Source organism: Vicugna pacos, chromosome 20 (genome assembly GCF_048564905.1).
Source record: "Vicugna pacos chromosome 20, VicPac4, whole genome shotgun sequence".
Classification (NCBI taxonomy): Eukaryota; Metazoa; Chordata; class Mammalia; order Artiodactyla; family Camelidae; genus Vicugna; species Vicugna pacos.
Window position 1 is genome coordinate 2930825 of NC_133006.1, and position 13415 is coordinate 2944239.

The 13415-nt window shown below is 42.9% G+C and overlaps 2 long non-coding RNA genes across 2 annotated transcripts; both read right to left on the reverse strand.

The window, feature by feature from the left end:
• Positions 1-1025: 1025 nt before the first annotated feature.
• On the reverse strand, positions 1026-2003 carry LOC140687558 (uncharacterized). The gene is made up of 2 exons (XR_012061940.1): positions 1761-2003; positions 1026-1247 (listed from the first exon to the last, which is right to left on the reverse strand). It is a non-coding gene; the product is annotated as an uncharacterized lncRNA (long non-coding RNA).
• Positions 2004-2347: 344 nt separating this feature from the next.
• LOC140687557 (uncharacterized) lies at positions 2348-13382 on the reverse strand. The gene is made up of 4 exons (XR_012061939.1): positions 13142-13382; positions 5690-5849; positions 5189-5301; positions 2348-2529 (listed from the first exon to the last, which is right to left on the reverse strand). It is a non-coding gene; the product is annotated as an uncharacterized lncRNA (long non-coding RNA).
• Between the last annotated feature and the right edge of the window lie 33 nt (positions 13383-13415).

Sequence of the window (13415 nt, forward strand, 5' to 3'; positions counted from 1 at the left end):
ACTTATTAACAAATATTGCCTCGGCACAGCACCAAGCTAGCCCTGGGCCCTTCTGGGGGAGGATCTGGGAGGCCCAAGAGAATGAGTGTTTGAGAAAGGAAAGAGAAGAAGCATACAAGGCCCTGTCTCTATACCACCATAGCATGAAGTTCCACCAAATTTTCCAGTATGGGTGCAGCCAACATTAAGGTGGACTAAACAGGTTATAGAAAGCTGGAAGTCTCAACCATAGTGGACATTCCAACATTTGCTTTTTTTTTCCAAGTTCAAGCATCAGTTCAGTGGGTGATGTGTACCAGGGACTACACGAGGCCTGGAGTTCTCCCAAATACAGATCTCTATTATCACGTGTGCAAACCACACACAGGCCCACCAGAAGAAAAACGCCCACACATAAGATGGAATTAATGAAACGGAAAGCAGCCAACCAACATATATTACTAGCAACAACGGTGCTGCTAGAAATAGACTCATGGACATAGAAAGCAAACTGTTGTTAGCAGGCAGGAAAGGGAGGATTAACAGATACACATTAATAAATATAAACTAAACGACAAGGACCTACTATATAGCACAGGGTACTATATTCAATTTCTTGTAATGAGTTGTACTAAAAACAGTCTGAAAGACATATATATACATATGCATATGCTTATAACTGAATCTCTGCTGTACATCTGAAGAAAACATTGTAAATTGACTACACTTCAATAAAAAATAATTTTATATAATAAGTAAAAATAAAAGCATCGCCATAAAAAAAAGTAAAAGAACACGGAAATCCCCTTAGCTGTAGGTGGTGGAGAACTCTGCAAGCACCAAGTCCACTCGAACACTCCAGCACTGGCTGTCACTCATTCCAAATATCAGAGAATCACTTGGCTTCTACGAGGTTACTTTTCTCTTCTGTGAAAGGCTTCAGTTGCATCTAACGATGTATTGAATCTCATCATTCACAAACCCAAGAATTAATGAGGATTTCCCATAGGCCTGGCTCTGGACAGATGAAAAGATAGGGTCCAAGATATATTCATGGGTAGAAGTTTATTCCATAAAGACATTAATTCTTCCTGCTTTGATAGACAGATTCATTGCAATTCTGATTAGAATTCCTCCCAGATACTTCATGGAATGTAACAAGTTAATTTATGGTCAGGAACAGCCAAGAAACTTCTTTAGAACCACCACTGGGTAGGGGTGGATAGGTCATGCATTTCCACTGGTCTTTCTGATGTGATGAAAACGTTCTGGAATAATAAAGGTTGCACAAATGTGAATATGCTAAAAGCTGCTGAATTGTAACATTTTAGTGGGTGGACTTCATGGTGTGTGAACAATATCACAATAAAGCTGTTATATGAAAAAATGCTTCTTGCCAATTATTTTTCCCTCTATACTACTAGTCTGTCCCACAATTTAAGAAAAAAAAAACCAAAAAAAACAAAACAAACCAGATTTTGCCAGGAGCTCTTTAGGACTGCAATGTCCCTGGAAGTCCAACGCCTCAGGTGGTGCTGTTCCTGTTAACACACACTAGCTGGGCTGGACTAGTTAGGGACTGTAAGTATCTTTTTAAGATCAATGGTCTCACGTTTCACCCTGGGAGAATGAAGGATGGAGGATGTCACAGCCTCATGCCTTCAGCTCATTTTTAACTGAACCAAGCCCTGCTTTCACCACTTTAATCCCTCTTACTATAAAAACACGTAACATCAACAAGCACCGCCATCATAACACCTGAAAGTGTTCAAGGTACTTACCTGGGGCAGAAATACTGAGCCAGGAGACAGAAGCTCCTTCAGCACTGGCGCTCCCTTTTCCCGACTCCACCAGGAGAAGCTGGGCATTACAGCCGGAGGCTCTCAGCCTGGAGAGCAGCGCCCACGCCGCTGATCTGGACCTCAGGGATCGGGAAAGGGAGAGGAGGGCAGCCCCGGGTTCGCGGGTCAGGGAAAGCGGGGGGTGGGGAACGCGGGCTGTAGCCCTTTTCGGAGGCCAGCCCCAGCCGCCGGCCCCTGTTCGGGTCCGCAGACCCCGCCCACCCAGGACACAGCCTACTCAGTGATGCGGACAGGTAGGCAGCCAAGGAGAGGAAGCCCGGGAGGAGAGGACTCGAGGGCTGGAGAGGGGACGCGGTCGCCATCCGCGGACTGAGGGGAGCCCGGCTGGGCCAAGAAGCGGCAGGGGCACACCTGGCCTTGGACAGCTGTGGCCGGGGCGCCGGGGCAGGTGGCGCGGGCAGAGGGGACTGGCCCGAGGAATTCAGCTGAAAACACGCTGACTGGCGCCCTGGGGGGCTGTGACACGCCGACCGCCCTCCCGCAGCCGCCTGAGCCCTTTCCCGAGATCCCCCCACCTTGCACTTCCACAGCCAGAATCACCGGCCCCAGGCAGGAGCCAAAGGCCTACAGGGCGACAGAGCTAAGAAGCCTTTGGGGCCGATCCCGGCTCGGAGCTGGAGCTTCCAACTCGCCGTCCAGCTGGCAGCGACTACTCATGCTCGGGAGGGCCAGCGATCCGCTCTGGGTCCTGAGAGAGAAGGTGGGGAACCGAGGGAGGGAAGATATGGGAGGGGGAGGGGAGGAGGGGAAAAGTGGAGGGAGACAGATGGACAGGAGGCACAGAGAGAAGGCAGGTATCTGGAGTTGGGAGGGGAGTAGCAGAGATGGGGAGAAAGCGTTTTACCTCTGGGGGCACCGCAAAGGAGGCAGCAGTCTTGCCTACGCACCCTTCTTAAACCCTCAATGTCCACAGCTCATATTTTACGTCCCTGGCCCAGCCCTCCAGCTAAGGTCTCTGCAGAACCCCTATGGGTATCACACTCGTTGCCCCCACAAGGAGCTGGGTTTACTGTTTCTCCAGGAACCAAGCACCCGCAGGTGTCGCTCATAACTACCTTGGGAAGTGTACATATTCCCCTTTTACACGCTGGGAAACAGGCAGGCACGATCTCTGCCGTAGCTCCACTGTCCCAAGTGTTGGGCTGGCAGGAAGCGGGAGGTAAAATGTCAGAGCCCCAGAAGGAGCCCACTGCCTGGCTCTTGGTGCATAGTCCCCATCCCTCCTGGGTAAACCACACCCCAACCTCGGGGAATGATCAAGGGCTCACAGTAGGCCCCTGTGTGTGGGAGAGCTGCCCTCATTTCCAGTGCCCAGCTTGATAGGTAGGTAGAAGTGTTACTGAGTCCAAATTCATTCTCCTCAGTGCAGGACAGGCCAATAAGTTGGGAGACCAAGTGTTGGGGCATGGAATAGCCAGTTTCTGTAGACCTAGATGGCAAACTAATGTCCTGGAAAACCATCTCCGCAAGTCAGAATTCAGGCTCCTTTCCTATGTGCTTGGTTGTTGCAAACTTCTTGGTGTAGGAATTCCTTCTTGTTAGAATCCTTTGTTCTTGCAGCTATCTCCCTGGGTCAGATCCCTGTAAACCTCCAACAAAACAAACGTTATTTCCTATTCTGCAACTTGTTATCTTTATATGATTGGAAAAGTTTAAAATACCCTTAAAGATCAGAGCCTTCATAATAGGCTCTCCTGTATATTTTAGGCTCTAGGCAACACTGTTTTACAATCAAGATGAAGCCTAGGAGAAAGAGCACAGCGTTAAATTCAAAGGAACAGATCTAATATGGAGTCAGATTTGTTCTTTTCTATTACCGTGGCAGAAGCCACTTGAGGATTTAAATCCCTTTATGTTAAAAATAAGTTAAACTTTAAAGGAATTTACATACATTGCTGGGAATGTGCATAGCATACCTGGAAAAGCACACAAAGGATTGTAAACAGTGGCATCTCCAGGGAGGTTTGTAAGAACAGAGGATGAGGGAAAACTTCTTTCACTTGAGTATTTTTTGCTCTGTTTGAATTTTTTAACCATATGCATATATTTCTTTTTCAGTTAAAATAAAAGTGTAATGGAGTAAAGAGTAACTAGCTCAGCAAATACAGCAGCCATGGAATCACTGAATCATCACTTTTGATTTAAGCCAGGAAGCATTGATTGTCTCTCTCCTATGTTCCCACTGCTGTTTTAAGACTTCTTTTATACATTTTTTTTAAATAATAACATGCTATCCCTCACCCCTGCCCAGGGCTGGTGGAAAACCAACTGAGTTTTTATTGAGTTGTTTTCCAAGAAGTAGAGATGAGTTATAAACAGAACACATCTTCAGGGCAAAACAGGCGGAGTGGTTTTCCAGCAGGCCAGATAGCGATGACGAGTTTTCAATAGAGGCGCCCAGAGGCTGAGAGAGAAAGCCTCCAGGACCCTACAGAAAGCTGCCCAAAGTGCTTTCCCCATGGCACTACTGAAATAGGAAAGAACAAATCTGACTCCATATTAGATCTGTTCCTTTGACTTTAACACTGTGCCCTGTTTCCTAGGCTTAGTCTTGTTTCTGCAGCTTTTGTGAAACAATGTTGCCTAGAGCCTGAAATATACAGGAGACTCTATTCTCAAGGCTCTGACTTTGAAGGATATTAACACTTTTCCATTTGTATAAAGATAACAAGATACAGAATAGAAAATAACATTTGTTTGTTGGAGATTTACACGGATCTGACCCAGGTGAAGAGCTGCAAGAACAAAGGATTCTGACAGCAAAGAATTCACACACCAAGTTTGCAACAACCAAGCATTCCCGCTACCCCTTTTTAATATAAGAAGCGCCTGAATTCTGACTTGGGTTGATGGTTCTCCAGGACATTGGTCTACCATCTTCTCAGCTGGCTTTCCAATTTAAAGTCGCTATTTCTTACCCCAAAACCTGGTCTCCTGATATGTTGGCCTGTAAAGCACGAGCAGAACAAGCCGGGACTCGGAAGCACAAACATATATTGAAAGTACGCATTTGGTATATTAAATGACCTGCTTCCACTAGTCTTCCTGACGTTTTCTTCTCTTGACCACTCCTGCTATGTTCATGAAAAACTTGTCATGTGGACACATTTCCATCACTAGCCACTACCCCTCCAGGTAAGAACTGATGCCAAGAATGCACTGGAAGTTGCTAGAAGGTATTACCAGCCCAAAAAAGAGCAGAAGTGGGTTCTGGCTGATATTCAGGAGCAGGCTGGGACACCGGACAAGATGTCATAAGTACGGATAGACAGCTGGGCACCAAAGGAGAAGCTTCTAAACTTTCATGAGGAACTTGTTGGATAGGAAGGAAAAGTCCCAGACTATACCTCTGATCCCACCACGAGCTTCCTGGGCAAGGCTGGGCAACTCATTTAAATTCTCTAGGCCCGTGCTGTCCAACATGGGAGCCACCAGCCACATGCAGGATTATGATGTTATTCTATAGCCAGACAGAAGTATAAATAAACATTTTATTGCAAAGGGTCAGCAGGTATAATATTTAAAAACATTATTGGTTATCTTGCCCTAACAAGTTATTTTTGTATCTCTAGCTCTCTGTGGTTTGTAATGCCTGCGACTAATGATCCCCATACAGTGAGGTATTTTGAAATTATATGTTACTGGACACAGTACCCTCATATCACAGTTGAGAAACACTGGCCCACATAAGCAAGGTGATCTGACTTAGTAGTTATGAGCAGGGGCTCTGGGGTCAGCCTGCGTGAGTATAAATTCTCACTCTCCTTCCAGGGGGTTCTGTGTGAATCTTGGACAAATTATTGTTGTTGTTGTTGTCGTTGTTATTATTTGTGCCTCTTTTTCCTTACCTTTTAAATAGCGAGGAATATGTAGACTCTATCCCCTACTGTGTTGGCAGGATTAAATGAGTAAACGTCTGTGCTGCCCACTTCCCTGGGTTTCAGCGTTCTCCAGGCAATCAGTGCCAAACTCAGCGGCATTCTCCACTGTCTTCGTCAGTCTGGGATGCTGTAACAAATTACCGTGGGTCGGGTGGCTTAAACAACCAGCATGTTCCTTACGGTTTGGAGGCTGAGGCTTTCAAGGTCAATGTATCTGGGAGAGGATTGCCAGCTCGAAGATGGCTGTCTTCCCACTATCTTCATGGGCCAGAGAGCAGAGAGAAGCAAGCACTCTAGGGTCCTGTATAAGAACACTAATACCATTCATGAGGGCTCTACTCTCATGACCTCATTTTATCCTACTAATCACCTCCCAAATGTCCCGCCTCCCTATACCTTCACCCTGGGAGATGGGGTTTGGTCATATGGATTTTGAGGAGATGCAAACATTCAGTCCACACATCGGCTAACTCTCCCCAACATGCAGTCATCAAACCTGTAGCTAATTTCAAAGTAGTATTTATATCTCTCTGCCCATTTCCATTCCTACATCCACTAACACTGAAGTCCTGTTACATTTTATTCCTTATTTTTCTGGTAGAGGTTTAATTGATTCCTCTAACTCCAATGCTCCCCTCGCTCCAGTCTGCTTTAGAGCCCTGCCAGGTAGGTCTTCCTTAAAACACCTTCCCACTTCACCTGGTTGTTTTTTAGGTGTAAATGTCAGAATTCTCTCCACACCCCATCCTAGACCTTTAATCCCTTACACTAAAGCTCACTATGTTATTTTCCTATTACCACTGTAGCAAATTTCCATAAGCTTAATAGCTTAAACTAGCACAGAATTATCAGCTTATGGCTGTGTAGTTCAGAGACCCAACACAGTTCTCATTGGGCTAAATTCAAGGTACCAGCAGGGTTCCTTCCTTCTAGAGGTTCTAGAAGAGATTTTCTCCTTGTTTTATTTTTTTTCCAGTTTACAGAGGTCACCCACCTTCCTTAGCTTGTGCCCCACAACTTCCTCCATTTTCATGGTCAGCAGCCTTTCTGAACATTGCTCCATGGCTACACCTCCCTCTGATTTTAAACTCAGCTGGGAAATATCCTCCAGTTTAAGGACCCCTGTGATTACATTCGGCCCACCTGGACAATCCAGGCTACTCACCCTATTGTCTCATCTCAGGATCCCCTTGCCCCATCCCACTCAGGCATTATGTATGTGGCTGTGACATTCACCTTGTGTAACATTTCCTCTCATGAGCAATTTATGGTTCAAGGCACTTATAAGTGACTTTTTGTTTTTCTTCCTTATCCTTTCTACATTCAGTATGTCTGGTGAGATTATATGAATCCTTTTTATTTGTGCCCATGCACTAATATTTAATAATGTATTATGGATTTAAAAGGCTAACTAATAGACAATTTAGGAGACAGAAATCCTCTAAGATTTTTGTCCTAAAATATCTGTTATCCCTTTTGCCATGTAGAGTAACATGTCACAGTTGGCTACCCTGTGGCCGGGGAGGGATATGATTCTGCCATCACACTCCCCTCATTCTCACCAATGTGCTGATCACCTAACCAAGGATCTATGCTCCCCGCTGTGCTCACTTCCTCCTCCTTTCCTTTGACTATCCTGTTCCCACTGCTTCCTTCATTCACCACATCAGGATTTCATGACCACATTCTTCTCTAAATGAAATGGGTATCTTGCATCTAATGTCTGACAGCTGTTCTTATTTTATATACACACACTGACCTACACATAACCCCGTCCATCTCTTTATTTTCCTAGAATCTTCCAGAGGAATCAGTTCCATGATGATGATGATGATGATACTGACAATGATGACAGGGGCCTCTCAAGGATTCTGTTAAAGAGGGAATCAATAAAGGGAGGGAATCATTGCAAAATTGCCCCAGAAACAGGCTTAAAGCTAAATAAATGCTATAGTGTTTAATGAAATTGACTAATATTAAACTATTTTTAAAACTTGATATCACTGAATTTAAAATTTTAAAGGGAATTTTCATTCACCACTAACCAAGATTCAACTCTAGGACCAAAATCTTAGGATTTCTGTCTTCTAAAAAATTGTCCACTAGCCTTTTAAACACGTGATCCTTTTAAAAAGTTTAGTGCTGGGCTGAAAATCAGCAGGATTCATATAATCTCACAAGACACAATGAATGTGGAAAGACTAAGGAAGAGAAACAAAAAGCCATTCATAACGTCTTGAACTTTACGTTGCTCACAGGAGAAAATGTTAGCCAAGGTGAGTGTCACATCAACATGATGACTGAGTGGGATGGGGAAGCTGATCTTCCTCATCAGATATTTATGCTGATTCGTTAGATGCAAAAACAGTCTCCTCAATGGATTTGTTCTAACAATTATGGAAGAATTTAGGTTCTACCAAAAGCAGGCTAAACATTTTCCCCTGCTGTCAGGTCTCTGGGCTGAATGTTCCCACAAGAAGGACATGATTATGTTTCATAGGGAAGACTTCCTGAGAAGCAACAGGCTTCTCTAGGGCAGAACTGCAGGGCCCCCCATGGAGGGCTGGAGGAGGGCTAGAGGGGACACTGGAAAAACAGCAGGAGTGAGTTCAGATACTGCTGCTCAGGTCGCCAAAGACAGCATTGCTATCTCTAAGGATATGACATTCTCCCAAAAGTTCCATGAGTGAAGGAGCCTGTGAACACTAAGCAGGTTGTTGAGACAAAGCAGCGCATAATTTGCATGACAACACAATGAGAGTATGATTTGATATTTGGAAAATAATTAGCCCATTGTTCTTTGAAACTGCAGCAGTAGCAATAGAAATAAAAAAGACTGAGCCTTCTTGGAGGCAACAATCAATAAACAATTCTAAATCTGCAGGATTCCTTGACAATATGCAAGCAATGAGCTAGATTTGTGCTGCAGATATCTCTTACTGCAGGGCTCCCTTCTGCAAAGCATAGAACTAGTTTCTCAGCAGACAGAGGGAACCAAGTCAAGATTCCTAATCTTTTGAGATTTACTATATGGCTGGAAAGATCAGACAAGTACATACAGCCAAATATGAATAAATGTAATCAAATATTATCAAAGGTGATTGGAGCACCGACGAAAGAGAAATTCCTTTCACCCAGAATCTAGAGAGACTTCTTCAGAAAATGTAGCTTTGGAGATGTCCAAAGACATGGGTGAAATTTTGGCAGAACAGGATGTAAGGAATTTAAAAACTGATTCTAAAATTCATATAAAAATTCAAAGGATCCCAAATATCCAAAACAATTTTGAACAAGAAAACAAACTTGGAAGACTTGCACAATCTGGTTTTCAGAATTTTTTTATAAAGCTACAGTAATCAGAAAGTATGGTGTTGGTGTAAAACAGGAAAATAGAATAATGGAACACAATAGAATGTTCAGAACTAAACCAACACTTATATAGACAATTGATTCTCAAAAAGGATGCAGTGGAGAAAGGATCTTTTCAACATGCAGTGCTGGAAAAATTAGATAGTGACACGCAAAAAAAAAAACATGCATTTTCATCCACACCTCACAAAATATACAAAATTTAACTCAAAATGGATCATCGATCTTAATAGGAAATCTAAAACTATAAAACAGCTAGGAGAAAAAGCATAGGCTTTAGCTTTATGTCCTTGGGTTTGGCAAATATTTCTTTGCTATGACACCAGAAGTATCATCTATTTTAAAAAGAAACTGTTAGAGTGAACTTTATCAACATGAAGACTCTTCAAAGCTCTTCTAAACACTGCTAAGCAAATGAAAAGACAAGCCATAGACAGAAGTTATTTGCAGATCATATATCTGATAAAGGTCTCTCTTTGTATCTGATCCAGAATAAAAAGGTCTCAAAATTCAATAATAATGCAAACACCTGAATGAATGAATGAGGCCAGGAAACACACTTCAGTAAAGATATCCAGATGGATAATAAGCATATGAAATGATGCTGATTAAAGATGCCATTAGTCATTAGAGAAATGCTTTTAAAAACCACAGTGAGATACTAGTTCACATACATACTAGAATGAATAGGATTAGAAAGACTGACCTTACAAAGTGCTGGCAAGGAAGTAGAGCAACCAGAACTGATACACACCACGAGGAATTTACAATAGTACAACCATTTTGGAAAAGTCTTTAACAGTTTCTTTAAAAAAGGTAAACACCTTTGTACCATATAACCCAGATATTCCTCATCTGGTGCTTTAGAAAAGAAAAACATATGTCCATACAAAGACTTGTAAACAAATATTCACTGCAATTTTATTTATAATAGCTCAAGTTGTAAATAACCCATGCATCCATCAAGAAGTAAATGCAGAAAGAAATGATGGTCTATTCAAACACTGGCCACAATAAACTATTCAGTAAAAACTCAGCACTGAACAATACTCTGCTATAAGACAAATAAGCTATTAATACAGCAACACAGATGACTCTCAAAATAATTACACTGAATGAAAGAAGTCAGACAACATAGAGTAGATACTGCATATATCCATTCATACAAGGATCTTGAAAATGCAAACCAATATGTTGTGAAAGAAAGCAGATCAATGGTTTCCAGGGGAAGAGATGGGGAGGGAGGGAGGGACAACGAAAGGCAGGAGAGAAGCTTTGTGGGTGATGGGTATGTTCACTGTCTTGAGTGTGGTCATGGTTTCTTGGGGATATACCTACGTCAAAACGTATTAAGCTGTACACTTTAAACGTGTGAAAATTGTTTTGCCAAGTATACCTCAAAGCTGTTTTAAGAAAAAAGGCACTTCAGGCCTGATCCAACTCAGCACCTGATTGGAGTGACATGATAAGTCCCTCACCCTGTCTGCCTAACGGGAAGGTAGAAAACCTTTCACGGATGATAATGTATGGATTTTTGATCTGCAGTGTCTGCCATGTAATAAAGAATTTCTAGACATGCAACATGTCAAGACTATATGACGGATAATATGAGAATAAGAAGCATTAGACAAAGGATGTAAACCCCCAGGTGATGTAGGCATCAGAGTTACCCCTAAAGGCTATAAAATACTTTTAATATATTCAAGAAAATAAGAAAATGATGGGAGAATAGATAACAGGGTAAAGACTTTCACCAGAGAAATATACTGGAATGTATTTTTAAGAAAAATCAAACAGATACTCTAAAACTGAAACTTTCAGCTCTGGAAACGTAAACAGAGTTAATTAGGATCTCTTTTAAGTAAAATTTTCAGTAATGCCGGGTAAAATACAACAACAAAAGTAACACAGAGCTAAACATGGAGAGAGAATATCCCAGGTGACAATACAAAGAGGACACTTAAAGCCCAGAGTGGTCATCTTGTGAGCTGATGCCACCGCAACCTGGAGGGAAGGGGTTTTAATCTGCACATAAATAGGGATACAATGTCCATTTAGGAAAAAGGGTCCATACCAGATGTAGAAGACTCTTTCTTTATATCTATATAAAGTCAGAGACAGTGATATAAAGTGCAGCAGCGGTCACAGTGCCACAGGGCCCTGTGCCAAGGAGTGTGAGCACCTCTGCAAGAGGGGAAAGGTAGGAAGATGAATCTCTCCCTAGAGCCTCGGTGTGGAACGTAGCCTTGGCCACACGTTGGTTTTAGCCCAGTGACATTGACTTTGCACTTCTGCACCCTAGAACAGTGAGAAGATGAATGTGTATTGCTTTAAGCCACTGAGTCTGTGGTCCTTTGTTACAACAGCAATAGGAAAGGAACTCAGGAACCAACATGAACATGAACCACTGGCTGCCTGCTGTGCTGGCAGGAAGTCCTTTGACTCTGATCCTGGGGGAGTCTCCTGTCTTCTGGCAGCATTCACAAACTACCTCATGCTAACTTGGCAGCTTGCAGAGGGTTAAAACTTAACCCTGCAGAGTTCTTGATATTTAGTTAATAAAAATGATGCTGTCATCATGGGTATTTTTCCATCTTTTAAATACCCTTCAGTCTTCTAATAACGCTACTTCTAATTAAGAGACAGTATAAATAGTCTTCAATGTTCATAATAAATAATTATGGTTTTATCTGGTTACTAAAATTATGAATAATAATATTCACATTTTTAAAAGTTATTAAAATCAACATTGTTTAATGAAAATATCATTTCTTTTTGCATGAACATGTATTAACTACAAGAAATGTTCCATTCTTTGTTCTATGATTTACTGTTAGAGTCTTAAAGAATAATATTTTCCTCAAGAGATATTATGGCAAAGGGATTTCTTTTGGTGGAACAGTTCCTACATCAAATCTGGTGCATGGCTCAGGCCACTGGGAACCTAGAGATGATAGAAATTAGGAGGCATTATAAACACAGTATCATTTTTAAAGGAATTAAACTGGATATGTGAAAACAGAGAATCAGAGAACATTCTGTTGAAATAAATGTATTTTTTAGCTTAAGCAAGACACGGGGTGAATAAATCTAAAATGAAAAAAAACACCCAGAGATTAGCAGCGAGTCATGCATGCAGTGTGACTGATCAAAATCAAGAAGCTTCCAAACCAGTGTGCAGGCTTGATGCCTTCATGAATCAAGTCTGTGTGGCACCAGAACACCTCGAATACATGTTGATGAGGTATTTATAAGCCCTCCAACATCCCAGCTCAAAGCCCACACACGAGCCACACCACTATCACCTACACATCTGCAAAACACACAGCATGGTGAATAGCACTTTTCTTGTTCAGTAGCCGGTGGCAGGGCACTGTGAGCAGACAGAGATACAGGGACACAGGGACACAGAGGCACCTCCCCTCACTCAGCTGATAACCGTCCGTGCATTCCTGGGTACAGGATTGTCATAAAATGCACGATGGATTGATCCTCCTCCTAGGAAAGGAATGGTAGGGCTGCCCTCAGGTTTGAGCAAAGGTGGCCGGAGGATTTCAGAAGAGTTGTTTCAACACAACCGATAGAAATGTCGGCCACCGTGACCACGAGAGACAAGTCTCCTGCCATCCTGGTAGGCAATTGGGCTCCTGACAAAAGCTGGGCTCAGTAAAGAGTTGAGTAGAAGGCACAGACCTGAGGGATGCCCCAGCAATAGGCAGGAGGTAGGGCCTGGTTTATACTGCTCTGGGTGTCTCCCAGCCTCATCCGAATACAAAATCAGAAATTTGCAAAACAGCAGAGCTGGGATGGATCACCTACTCCTGACTCCTCACCTTACAGTTAAAAGGGTGGCAACCCTGACAGGCAGAGCAACGTGCTAAAGGCAGAGCGTGGAAGTGGCAGCGCCAAATTAAACGCACCGTGCCAACCCCCGTTCAAGGACGCTGACACTGAGGACGGGGCCAAGATTTCCAACGAGGAGAATGAGACAGTGTAAATACTTTGTTCCCCCCAAAACCCCAAATGATTTTTAAAGGCACAAAAACTCACCTTAACAAGCTCTCTTCTGAGGGGGGCTCTCTTCTGTCTCTTCGTCTTTCTGTCTGCCTCCATTTCTCTCTCTCAGACAGAAACACGTACAATTTTGTGAAAGGGGAATTCCTGCCATACAAAGACAGACTTCACATCTTCAGAAAGACACTTGACAAAGCAGTTTCTCAATTCAAGTCTTTGTGTGAGGTCTGGGCAACTTCCTTATTTTCTAGAAAAATTGGTGGTTGCAAAATCAGGAGATCATCTTCCCCAGAGGAAGGGTTCTGGTCCG